Raw genomic sequence first — 14,177 nt, 5'->3', positions numbered from 1 at the left:
TGGAGCTTCAGCATCAGTCCTTCCAATGAATATTCAGGGTTGATTTCCTTTAGGACTAGCTGGTTTGATCTCCTTGCTGTCCAAGAGACTCTCAAGAGTCTTCTCCAGCACCACAGTTGAAAAACAAATTTTCTTATTTTATCTTGTTGCATCTTTTCTAGGTAAGAATATGCTCCATTATTCTTTCTCCTGAAGGCCCAGATTTCCTCATATTTTTAACCTCAGCTCTCTGATGGGTTTGAATAAAGTGGTGAATTTGAAGTTAGACAAGATTATTTCCACTGTGAGTTTTGGAAGGGAGCTAATTCCATTTTTATATCTTAGAGCAAAACAAAAAGTGGAAAAGCATAACTTAAAACATTATTTCTAGTGATTAAACACATATACATTATTGCTAAAGATTTTAGAAGTGATGAACATTTTTTTTTTAAGGTATTAACCTACTTTGTCTATCTCTACATTTTTAACTTGAAGCTATAAAAAGTAACGTATAGTCTTGTTTGCCTCCTAAAGAACTAGGAAGCTAACATATAGGAAGTTAACTGCTACTTGTTTATATGGGAATATTTACAAGAAGTATACATTTTAAAAATGTTTCCACATTTGCTTTAATATTTTAAGTATAAAAGCAATTGAAGCATAAGCAACCATAAGATACTTTAGGCTGAAATAAAGACTTTTTATTTTAGTCTAAGTAAAATATAAATCCATTTTTTATATACATATAGCAGAGGAATGGTAATGTGATTCATATGTGGAAACTTCAGAGAATATAATCCAGAAAGGTAAGAACAAAGGTTTGAAGATCATTATGAAAGAGCTTTTAGTAGTCCAACTGAGGAAAAAAAAATGCGAAAGTAGTTTAAATAGTGCACAAAATGAAAATGTGCAGCATTTAGGGTATATTTTTAAATTAGAATTGATAGGTTTGCTAATGGGTTGGATATAGGTTGTGAAAAAAAGTGAGGAGTCAAACTGATAGATTATTGGCCTGAAAGTTACATAAAGTGTCATTTACAAAAACTTATAAAAAATGAATATTAAGTGAAAATAGAATTAAGTCTCAAAGTTAGCAGCTGTCACTTTAGGAGGAGTCTTGGTAGCCTACTGATATGCCTTTGTGTAATCTTGTACGTTAGCGAGAACTGTATTAGATGGCAGTGTTGGGTATAGACATCTGGGCCCTGAGATGGGTTAACTTTGTGATAAGAATATAGTATGATGTAGATATTCACATTCCACCCCAAAGACTCACACCTATGCTGTATTGAGAGGGACTCTGGATAGAAAACAAAGAAATGCTTGCATTTGGTGAAATATCTTGCTATAAATAAAATTTATCACAAAAGATAAAAGATGGGGACAGAAGTGTTTAGAATTTCAGTTGTATTAAGTTACACTATGTTTTGTTTTGTTTTGTTGCAGTAAGCAAACCAATTCTGTGAAATCTAGACCAGCTATAAAAGTTTTAAGAAAAAAAGTTCATGAGTGAATTTCATACAGCTATAATTACAGCTCAAATTTATAGAGATATGATCTTAAAGACTAAGTAAAACCCAGTGCAAGGACGCAAGCATTTGAAGTTTCTTTTCAACCAGGGTATCAGCTAACTCCAGAAGAGATGAAATTGCAAGAGATATGCTAAGAAAATATTTCAGCAGCTACAAAGGGCTACTAGGTAAATCAGAGTCCAAGTTATGTCTCATAGTTTTGGATCAGGGCCCAAGAAGTACAACAGAAGTGGAAAAAAGCTGGTCTTCCGAAGGACTGAAATTCAGCTTTTCACAATATCCATGAACCAGGGTTGACAGTCCTCTAGAGACACTAAAAGAAAATATCATCTTAGCTCTCACAGTATTACCACAATTTTTAAATACAATTTTTAGTACATACTAAAAAAACCTGTTCATAAGGAGACAGGAAAATGTAATTGAAAACTAAGAGAAACAATAGAAATAGAAGACTCATAGATGTGACAGATACTGGAGTTTTCAAGGACAAATTTAAAATAAACATGCCTAATATGACTTAAAGTGATAAAAGATTAAAATAAAAAAATTCAGAAGGAAAATTTAGAACCAGTATTACAACAATAAAATCAACTCAAAAGTTGTTAGAGATTAAACTCATAGCAACACAGGAATGGAAAAAGTCTCTTTACATTATAAAGATTATCTTAAAAAAATTTACCTACATCAGGCTTCATACTTACAAATTTCGTCTAACTACAAAATTCTAAAAAAGAAGCCTGCTGCTAATACTTCTAATCAATAATATACAAGAATTTGCAATAAATGTAATACAAGGGAAGAAAAGAATTAAATAAAATGAAAAAAAATAAAAGTATACTTGCTAATTAATATGATAGTATATATAAAATTTGAAAATATCCATTATAATTTTTATAATGTAAAATTCAGTTCTCTGCTGCTGCTGCTGCTAAGTCACTTCAGTCATGTCTGACTCTCAACGACCGCATGGACTGCAGGCTACCAGGCTCTTCCATTCATGGGATTTTCTAGGTAAGAGTACTGGAGTGCGGTGCCATTGCCTTCTCCGAAAATTCCGTTTAGATGTTGGTTAATCAATATATAAAAATCTAAGACGGGGGAGCCTGGTGGGCTGCCGTCTGTGGGGTCGCACAAGAGTCGGACACGACTGAAGTGACTTAGCAGCAGTAGCAGCAGCAGTAAGTTCTAATTACAAAAACTGATAAATCATCCTTAACTTTGTAACTCAGCAATGAAGATAAAGAACAAAAAATATTAATTATATAATTGAAAAAAATCAAATGCTTAAGAATAAATCTAAGAAGAGTTATGTTAGATATGAAAAATACTATATTGAAAAAAAAAAACTAAAGCCTATAGAAATAGGAAGCACAGTATTGTAATGATCTCAATTCTCCTCATATTGCTTTGTAGGCTCATTGTAATCCCAATTAAAATGCAAATGAAAATCTAGCAAAATCTTGCTTGTATTCTGAAAGTCACATCTTTAAATTTCTATAAAATTGAAAATAACCAAGAATAGTAAAATCAACTTTGAAAGAAAGAGTGGGAGCATTTGTTCTACAGTTATCAAGATTTTTTAGACTGCTGAAATCATTTAAGAAATGTGGATTTTGATATTTGAAATAAAATGGTTGAAACAATGTTGTGTGTCAATTACACATCAATGAAATTAAATAAATAAAAAGATGATTAGATCTATGACTTCAAGCCTCAGATAGGTCTCTAGGTTTTTGAGAACACTCTGGACATTGATGAAAGTAGCTATCACAGCATTCTACAAGTACTGACATAGATGTTTGTCTTTCCAATATGATAACATTTTCTTTACCTTCCTGTATAGCATACTGTATATTTATATTCATTTGCATTCAACTTAAAATTTGTTAAATAATCATCCAATCAAAAATTCTACATTTGACCTTGTATTTCAACTTGGATCTTGCTGATTCTTTCTCTACATACTTGCAGAGCAATCTAAATGTAATGGCTCTCGCCTTTTAACCATTAATTAGACTCTTTTGGGAACAATATGTTCAAGTTGTGGCATGCCGTAATGAAATATAGAAAGTGTAAAATCAGCATTTTTCTTTAGCTTAGGCATCTTTAGACAGGAAGTAAATTAACTGCAAGAGGCTGCTGTATTTCGAAGAATTTCGCCCTGATGGTTATCTATGCACATACAGTTCAGGCCAAACGGAGATCACTAGTGTCAGCATCACAATCATATGCTGGTAAATGGTCAATAATCAGCTGGGTGTGATGGGGAGAAACCCTGATCTGTTGCATTTACTGATTTGTGTACTCTAAATACTCCCTAAATAGCTTATTTGAAGCTATAAATGTGATGTCATGAAACATAGACTTGGAATAATATTGGCAAAATTACTCTTTCAAGGCAATCCCCGCCCAAATTGCCTATCATTAAAACATCAATTATAGGCAGTGTAATTGACAAAATAAAGCTCTCTTAAATTATTCTACTTCAGATTTCACATTAAATGACAGTCAGAAATTTATTATCCTTTTAAAAAAATTTTTGTGTGTGAAACTAACATTTAAAGTTCACTTCAGAAGGATTATCATACTGCTGCTGCTGCTGCTGCTAAGTCACTTCAGTCGTGTCCGACTCTGTGTGACCCCATAGATGGAAGCCTACCAGGCTCCCCCATCCCTGGGATTCTCCAGACAAGAACACTGGAGTGGGTTGCCATTTCCTTCTCCAATGTGTGAAAGTGAAAAGTGAAAGTGAAGTCGCTCAGTGGTGTCCGACCCTTAGCGGCCCCACGGACTGCAGCCTACCAGGCTCCTCCGTCCTTGGGATTTTCTAGGCAAGAGTACTGGCGTGGCCTGCCATTGCCTTCTCTGGGATTATCATACTAAATCATTTTAATTCCACCAACAATTTCAAGTATATTTAAAAAGGGATAGATGGCCTAAAGTGAAGAAAGGACCTCCATATTACATAAGGACACACGCAAAGAGATAGAAAAATGACCTCAGAAAAGCCATGCATCATTAGTTTAGTCTTTGCCTTTAACTACTCTTTCCATAGCTGTGACTTTGTTTCAGACATCATTCATGAGTGCCCTATGTTAAGAATTGTAATAGAATTTAAATGACAAAAATTCTGTTTTAGTGTGAACTGTGCCTAGGTTTAAGTTTTTAACACATATATTTTAAAATATGCTTTTGGCCAAATGTTCTCAGTACCTTAGTTGTGTCTAACTCCTTGCAGCCCCATGGACTGTCGCCCACTGGGCTCCTCTGTACGTGGAATTTTCCAGGCAAGATACTATAGCAGGTTGCCATTTTTCACTCTGGGGGATCTTCCTGACCCAGGGGTTGAACACATGTCCCCTGTGTCTCTGCATCAGCAGGTGGATTCTTTACTACTAGTGCCACCTGGAAAGCCAGCTTTAGAGATATTTTGACATTTTAAAGCTTTATATTTTAACTGACAGTGTTATCTGTGGTCAAATAAAATATAGTTTATTACTAACAAACAGGACATTTCCAATCTTGCTCCAATTACATAATTTAGCAAATTCTCCAACTAATATGTATTCTCCAATGGGAAGACCTGATTTATTGTTGCCTTACTGTGTGCCTTCCTGGCTTTGGTCTATGTGCAATTCATTTGCACTGGAAAAACATGCATTATGAGGATCATAATCTAAGATTAGCTGCAAACAGTAAGTTTAATTCTTAAATATTTAAAAATTCCCATGCACTAATCAGATGACATGATCCCAAGTGTTGAACACAAAATATTTCATTAGTTTGCACAAAAAGAGAGCATTTGGTAGATACTATTAAAAGAATTATTCTGATATAATTGTGTAGACATTTCTTCTGGTGATCTACATAGAATGTTCCAATGGATCTTCAAATTACTTAACACAAATAGTTTTGGGGATTTAGTTTGTGCTACCACTGGGCTCAGTTCTAGGAACAGGTCCTTACCACAACAAGGGTTGGTGATTTCAGGCGATCAAAATAATTTCTTTTTCAAAGGAAGCATGAAACAGCATGATGTGCAAAACAGAATTAGCACAGAAGTACATACTTCAATCTACCAACATTTAGAACATTCCATCTCTATCATATTCATCACATGTTCTGAAAAAATTGCACACAGGAGAATTAAATGATTATCTAAAGACAACAGGCCAAATTAATAATTGAGGTGCATAATTTGTGTAATAAAGTAAATTTATTTAAGGGACTTGATTACTCATATTCATTATCTGCACAGTGTGAAGTGCTCTACTTTCAATTCTGCTTTAACTAATGAGAATATCTTTTTACCATCATTGATTGTAAAACAATCCTATAGATTTTATTATTTTTTGTGGGTTGATGTTACATAACTTTTTTCTAAGGCAAGCATTTTGAAACTGCCTAAATTTGAAAATGTATGATTTTATATGATATTTTGAGACATTAACCTTATAGTAAATTCATACTAATATTTCTATCTTCTCTATTATTTTCCCTGAATCTCCTCTTTCTCTATTCATTTTCAAGTAAGTTCAGTTCAGTTCAGTTCAGTTGCTCAGTCATGTCAGACTCTTTGCGACCCCATGAATCACAGCACTCCAGGCCTCCCTGTCCATCACCAGCTCCAGGAGTTCACTCAAACTCATGTCCATTGAGTTGGTGAAGACATCGATCCATCATTCTCTGTTGTCCCCGTCTCCTCCCACCCCCAATCCCTCCCAGCATCATAGTGTTTTCCAGTGAGTCAACTTGTTGCATGAGGTGGCCAAAGTATTGGAGTTTCAGCTTTAGCATCAGTCCTTCCAATGAACAGCCAGGATTGATCTTCTTTAGGATGGACTGGTTGGATCTCCCTGCAGCCCAAGAGACTCTCAAGAGTCTTCTCCAGCACCACAGTTCAACAGCGTCGATTCTTCGGCGATCAGCTTTCCTCACAGTCCAACTCTCACATCCATACATGACCACAGGAAAAACTATAGCCTTGACTAGACTGACCTTGGTTGGCAAAGTAATGTCTCTGCTTTTTAATATATTATCTAGGTTGGTCATAACTTTCCTTCCAAGGAGTAAGTGTCTTTTAATTTCATGGCTGAGGTCACCATCTGCAGTGATTTTGGAGCCAAAAAAATAAAGTCTGACACTGTTTCCACTCTTTCCCCATCTATTTCCCATGAAGTGATGGGACCAGATGCCATGATCTTAGTTTTCTGAATGTTGAGATTCAAGCCAAACTTTTCACTCTCCTCTTTCACTTTCATCAAGAGGTTTTTGAGTTCCTCTTCACTTTCTGCCATAAGGGTAGTGTCATCTGCATATCTGAGGTTATTGATATTTCTCCCGGCAATCTTGATTCCAGCTTGTGCTTCTTCCAGCCCAGCGTTCCTCATGATGTACTCTGCATATAAGTTAAATAAGCAGGGTGACAATATACAACCTTGACCTACTCCTTTTCCTATTTGGAACCAGTCTGTTGTTCCATGTACAGTTCTAACTGTTGCTTCCTGACCTGCATACAGGTTTCTCAAGAGGCAGGTCAGGTGGTCTGGGATTCCCATCTCTTTCAGAATTTTCCACAGTTTATTGTGATCCACACAGTCAAAGGCTTTGGCATAGTCAATGAAGCAGAAATAGATGTTTTTCTGGAACTCTCTTGCTTTTTCCATGATCCAGCGGATGTTGGCAATTTGTCTCTGGTGCCTCTGCCTTTTCTAAAACCTGCTTGAACATCTGGAAGTTCACGATTCACATATTGCTGAAGCCTGGCTTGGAGAATTTTGAGCATGACTTTACTAGCGTGTGAGATGAGTGCAATTGTGCGGTAGTTTGAGCATTCTTTGGCATTGCCTTTCTTTGGGATTGGAATGAAGACTCCACTAGCTTTGTTCGTAGTGATGCTCTCTAAGGCCCACTTGACTTCACATTCCAAGATGTCTGGCTCCAGGTGAGTGATCACACCATCGTGATTATCTTGGTCTGAAGATCTTTTTTGTACAGTTTTTCTGTGTATTCTTGCCACCTCTTCTTAATATCTTCTGCTTCTGTTAGGTCCATACCATTTCTGTCCTTTATCGAGCCCATCTTTGCATGAAATGTTCCCTTAATATCTTTAATTTTCTTGAAGAGATTTCTTGTTTTTCCTATTCTGTTGTTTTCCTCTATTTCTTTGCATTGATCGCTGAGGAAGGCTTTCTTATCTCTCCTTGCTATTCTTTGGAACTCTGAATTCAGATGCTTATATCTTTCCTTTTCTCCTTTGCTTTTCACTTCTCTTCTTTTCACAGCTATTTGTAAGGCCTCCTCAGACAGCCATTTTGCTTTTTTGCATTTCTTTTCCATGGGGATGGTCTTGGTCCCTGTCTCCTGTGCAATGTCACGAACCTCCATCCATATTTCATCAGGCACTCTATCTATAAGATCTAGTCCCTTAAATCTATTTCTTACTTCCACTGTATAATCATAAGGGATTTTATTTAGGTCATATCTGAATGGTTTAGTGGTTTTCCCTACTTTCTTCAATTTCATTTTCAAGTAAAGGAGAAAAAAAAAGAAAAAAGCACGCATTGTAAGTTTTGTTGTTTGATTTCTAAACCCTAAATTCTAAGGAGTGTTGAAGTAGTTAGTTTGAAAAGAGGATGGGGATTTTTCTGGCAGTCTGGTTAACACTTTAGCTGCCAGTGCAGGGGATTAAGATCCCACATGCCTCTCAGGAAAAAAACAGAACATAAAAAACACAATATTGTAAGAAATTCAATAAAGAATTTAAAAAAAAAAAGTAAAAAGGTGGATTTCAGATAGTAGATCATGCACAAAGCCAATAAGGGAGAATGATTAAGTTTGGGGTGGGGATTCCATTAAGAATTTGTGAGAGTTGGTGAAAACATTATTGGTGGTTTCCAGCCCAGAGATTTGGTAGCAGAGTAAAGCTTCACCTCCAGCTGCCCTCTCAGTTCCCAGAATCTGTGACTGCATCTATGTCATCTATCAAAAGGCAGTTTGCAGATAAGATTAAGATAAGGATCTTGAAATGAGATGATTATCCTGTATTATCTGGATAATAAAAAAACAACAAAGATCATGGCATCTGGTCCCATCACATCATGGCAAATAGATGGGGAAAAAGCGGAAGCAGTAATAGATTTTATTTTCTTGGGCTCCAAAATCATTATGGATGGTGACTATAGTCATGAAGATAGAGATGCTTGCTCCTGTGACAAGCCTAGACCACATATTAAAAAGCAGAGACATTGCTTTGCCATCAAAAGTCCATATAGTCAAAGATATGGTATTTCTAGTAGTCATGCACGAATGTAAGAGTTGGACCATAGAGAAGGCTGAGCACCGAAGAATTAATGTTTTAGAATTGTGATGCTGGAGAAGACTCTTGAAAGTCCCTTAGACTGCAAGGAGATCAAACCAGTCAATCATAAAGGAAATCAACTCTGAATATTCCTTGGAAGAACTGATGATAAAAGTGAAGCTCCAATACTTTGGCCAACTGATGCAAGGAAAAGTTTCTGATGCTGGGAAAGATTGAAGGAAAAAAGAGAAGGGGATGGTAGAGGATGAGTGGTTAGATAGCATCATCAACTCAATGGACATAAATTTGAGCAAACTCCAGAGATAATTAAGGACAGAAGAGCCTGGCCTACAATAGTACATGTGGTCACAAAGAGTAAGACACAACTCAGCGACTGTGCATAGTTCATGACCTTATCTGTGATTTTGATATCATACTCATTTGAGAACTAATCAGATTCTTTAACTCATTTTATTAATAGGCAAAAATTCATAAACATTATTTGTTTATAAAATCCTAGTTCTTTATTGGCAAATCTCAAAACACTGATTGATACTCCTTGATAATAAGCAATACCAAAATAAATGTGTCTATATTGCACTTAATTTTACTGCAACTCTTAGATAGGAAACCAAATACATTATTTTTTTTTAATTTTTCCTATCTCATTCCACTTTGTTTTTCCTTTTTTTTTCTTGTTTCCTATCTTATTAGGATCTCAGTAAATTACTGACTACTTCTTTCAACATATCCATAACCTAATTCACAATATCATAGTGTTAGAGCTACTTAGAAACTCATATCAAAAACAAAATACACATAGTAAATGGAATGTGTTTGAAAGTAAACACTTAAAACATCAGAGTACTTATTGGAGGAGAATTTTACCAATTTTTAAAAATTCTTTAGTTAATCACTAAGCTAAGACTAATGCATATAGCTAAATGGGAAATAAGACAGCACTTTAAAAAAATATATCAGCTTAACTGAATTCATTTTTCTCTTAAATACATTCTATTTTAGGTTCTGGAATTTTTTAAAACAAAAAAATAGATAAAACAAGGTCTTTGGCTTTCAATTTGCTAAATCCTTAAAATTGGCAATTATATTAGAAGCATTAAAAATGTTTTATATGTACATACCAAGAGCTCTCTATTTAAATAGTTAACTTTTGAAATTATTTTAGTTGCATAACTTTACCTGTACCCTTCTTTTTAATTTTAATGAATTCTTAAATTGACTCAGCATTTATTTAGTGAGGATTTTAATATTAATAGAAGAATCAATTCTGCTAATGTCAAAAGAATAGCAAGACTTTTAAGATTATTTATAAGGGTTATGTGTGGAGGGTGCAATTTGTTTCCACTATGTCAATTAGGATAACCCAAAATATTCTTTTCATTATAATTGCACTTTAGAATTCAGGCAATATTACCTATTTAATATATTGTAATATTTTCAAGCAAGAACACTGGAGTGAGTTGCCATTAGATTCTCCAGGGGACCTTCCCAACCCAGGGATCAAACTCCAGTCTCTTGGATTGCAGGCAGATTCATTACCATCTGAGGTACAAGGGAAGTCCTCTTATTTGGTAGGCATACAGTATTTTCAATTATCTACACTAGAGAGAAAATGGAAAAAAGACTCAAAACATCATTTAGTGTATATTTATATTCATTACATAGTTATGTCAGCTAACTTTCAAATTAAGTTGGTTATTGAAGAGATTCAGATTTTTTTTTCATACTATCTTAAAATATGAAGGAAATCTTTTCACAGTAAGAATAAAGTTAATTTATGGAACAAATAACAATTTTATCTTGATAGAGTCTTCAGTTCAGTTCAATTCAGTCGCTCAGTCGTGTCCGACTCTTTGTGACCCCATGAAACACAGCACTCCAGGCCTCCTTGTCCATCACCAACTCCCGGAGTTCACTCAAACTCACCTCCATCGAGTCTGTGATGCCATCCAGCCATCTCATTCTCCGTCGTCCCCTTCTCCTCCCGCCCCCAACCTTTCCCAGCATCAGAGTCTTTTCCAGTGAGTCAACTCGTCTCATGAGGTGGTCAAAGTATTGGAGCTTCAGCTTTAACATCAGTTCTTCCAATGAACACCCAGGACTGATCTCCTTTATTAGTGATCACCAGATCTAAATTTTCTTTTTTAATAGCACAGGATACTGAGAGTGAAAAGTTTTTTGACTTGCTCAAGGTTTTTAACTACCTAGGAGCATTCAAAAATATGAAATTTTACTCTCACTTTGGTTTTGTTTATTTTCTTTAGGTTATTGCAGTAAATACATTGATTTTTACACAAAATGCTATATGAATTTTATTGCACACAGTTTTTGAGTACTGTAATATATGTCATAACTGAGAAGCATGTGTTTTATTAAAGTTGGTTAATACATTTTTCCAGTCCTTCACCTTACACTTTGACTTCCTGAAGATGTTTGCTATAGATTACCAAAAAAAAATACACCAAATATCTCTATCCTTTCCCCAGTCTCTCCTCCCACACTTAACACTGAGGAAGATAAATAGATGGAGAAGAAATAGAATGAGTGGGAAAGAAGAGCGAGTAGAGAGACATGCTCCGCTTCGTCACTTGGGCTGCCTGAATTTTAAGGAACGAGTGAGAACTGAGGAGGTGGATGATAATTCAATTAAATTTAACATTAAAGTTTTAAATGAATTAATGTACGATAAGGGATGTATCCAGGAGAGAAAGCAAGAAATAACCTTGGAACTGCATTAAAGACACTAGTTTTAATGGCCCTGTAGGGATAAGAATATGAGACCTTACACTTACTCATATGGCAGTGTTTGACCTGAAATGACTGTATAAAGCCACGTTTCTCAAAAACCAGGTGGCTATGTGAAATGATGAAATGAGAAAAAAAAAAAAATTTTTTTAATTGAGATAAAGCGTGACCAGACGGGGATTACTCTTATCTTGGTTTCTATTCACTTCAGTTCAGTTCAGTCGCTCAGTCGTGTCCAGCTCTTTGTGACCCCATGAATCACAGCACGCCAGGCATCCCTGTCCATCACCAACTCCCACAGATCATTCAAACTCATGTCCACAGAGTCGGTGATGCCATCCAGCCATCTCATTCTCTGTCGTCCCCTTCTCCTCCCGCCCCCAATCCTTCCCAGCATCAGAGTCTTCTCCAGTGAGTCAACTCGTCGCATGAGGTGGCCAAAGTATTGGAGTTTCAGCTTTAGCATCAGTCCTTCCAATGAACACCCAGGATCGATCTCCTTTAGAATGGACTGGTTGGATCTCCTTGCAGTCCAAGGGACTCTCAAGAGTCTTCTCCAGCACCACAGTTCAAAAGCATCAATTCTTTGGCGATCAGCCTTCTTCACAGTCCAACTCTCACATCCATACATGACCACTGGAAAAACCATAGCCTTGACTAGACGGACCTTGGTTGGCAAAGTAATGTCTCTGCTTTTTAATATACTGTCTAGGTTGGTCATAACTTTCCTTCCAAGGAAAAAGCATCTTTTAATTTCATGGCTGCAGTCACCATCTGCAGTGATTTTGGAGCCCCAAAAAACAAAATCTGACACTGTTTCCACTGTTTCCCCAATTATTTCCCATGAAGTGATGGGACCAGATGCCATGATCTTAGTTTTCTGAATGTTGAGCTTCAAGCCAACCTTTTCACTCTCATCTTTCAATTTCATCAAGAGGCTTTTTAGTTCCTATTCTCTTTCTGCCATAAGAGTGGTGTCGTCTGCATATTTGAGGTTATTGATATTTCTCCCAGCAATCTTAATTCCACCTTGTGCTTCTTCCAGTCCAGCATTCCTCATGATGTACTCTGCATATAAGCTAAATAAGCAGGGTGACAATATACAACCTTGACCTACTCCTTTTCCTATTTGGAACCAGTCTGTTGTTCCATGTCCAGTTCTAAATGTTGCTTCCTGACCTGCATACAGGTTTCTCAGTAGGCGGGTCAGGTGGTCTGGTATTCCCATCTCTTTCAGAATTTTCCACAGTTTATTGTGATCCACACAGTCAAAGGCTTTGGCATAGTCAGTGAAGCAGAAATAGATGTTTTTCTGGAACTCTCTTACTTTCTCCATGATCCAGCAGATGTTGGGAATTTGATCTCTGGTTCCTCTGCCTTTCCTAAAACCTGCTTGAACATCTGGAAGTTCATGGTTCACATATTGCTGAAGCCTGGCTTGGAGAATTTTGAGCATGACTTTACTAGTGTGTGAGATGAGTGCTGGTCCTATCACTTCATGGGAAATAGATGGAAAAACAGTGGAAACAGTGTCAGACTTTATTTTTGGTGGCTCCAAAATCACTGCAGATGCTCATTGCAGCCATGAAATTAAAAGACGCTTACTCCGTGGAAGGAAAGTTATGACCAACCTTGATAATATATTAAAAAGCAGAGACATTACTTTGCCAACTGAGGTCTGTCTAGTCAAAGCTATGGTTTTTCCCGTGGTATGTATGGATGTGAGAGTTGGACTGTGAAAAAGGCTGATCATCAAAGAATTGATGCTTTTGAACTGTGGTGTTGGAGAAGACTCTTGAGAGTCCCTTGTACTCAAGGAGATCCAACCAGTCCATTCTAAAGGAGATCGATCCTGGGTGTTCATTGGAAGGACTGATGCTCAAGCTGAAACTGCAATACTTTGGCCACCTCATGCAACGAGTTGACTCACTGGAAAAGACTCTGATGCTGGGAAGGATTGGGGGCGGGAGGAGAAGGGGACGACCGAGAATGAGATGGCTGGACGGCATCACCGACTCTGTGGACATGATTTTGAGTGAACTCCGGGAGTTGGTGATGGACAGGGATGCCTGGCGTGCTGATTCATGGGGTTGCGGAGAGTCGGACACGACTGAGCGACTGAACTGAACTGAACTGAGTGCAATTGTGAGGTAGTTTGAGCATTCTTTGGCACTGCTTTCTTTGGGATTGGAATGAAGACTGACCTTTTCCAGTCCTGTGGCCACTGCTGAGTTTTCCAAATTTACTGGCATATTGAGTGCAGCACTTTCACAGCATCATCTTTCAGGATTTCAAATAGCTCCACTGGAAGTCCATCACCTCCACTAGCTTTGTTCTCAGTGATGCTCTCTAAGGCCCACTTGAGTTCACATTCCAAGATGTTTGGCTCCAGGTGAGTGATCATGCCATCATGATTATCTTGGTCGTGAAGATCTCTTTTGTACAGTTCTTCTGTGTATTCTTGCCACCTCCTCCTAATATCTTCTGCTTTTGTTAGGTTCATACCATTTCTGTCCTTTATCGAGCCCATCTTTGCACAAAATGTTTCCTTGGTATCTCTAATTTTCTTGAGATCTCTTGTTTTTCCTATTCTGTTATTT

This window comes from Moschus berezovskii, chromosome 19, assembly GCF_049115385.1.
Source record: "Moschus berezovskii isolate FMDL1 chromosome 19, NW_MosBer_1.0, whole genome shotgun sequence".
In the NCBI taxonomy this organism is placed as follows: domain Eukaryota; kingdom Metazoa; phylum Chordata; class Mammalia; order Artiodactyla; family Moschidae; genus Moschus; species Moschus berezovskii.
Note: the sequence above shows the minus strand (reverse complement) of the source record.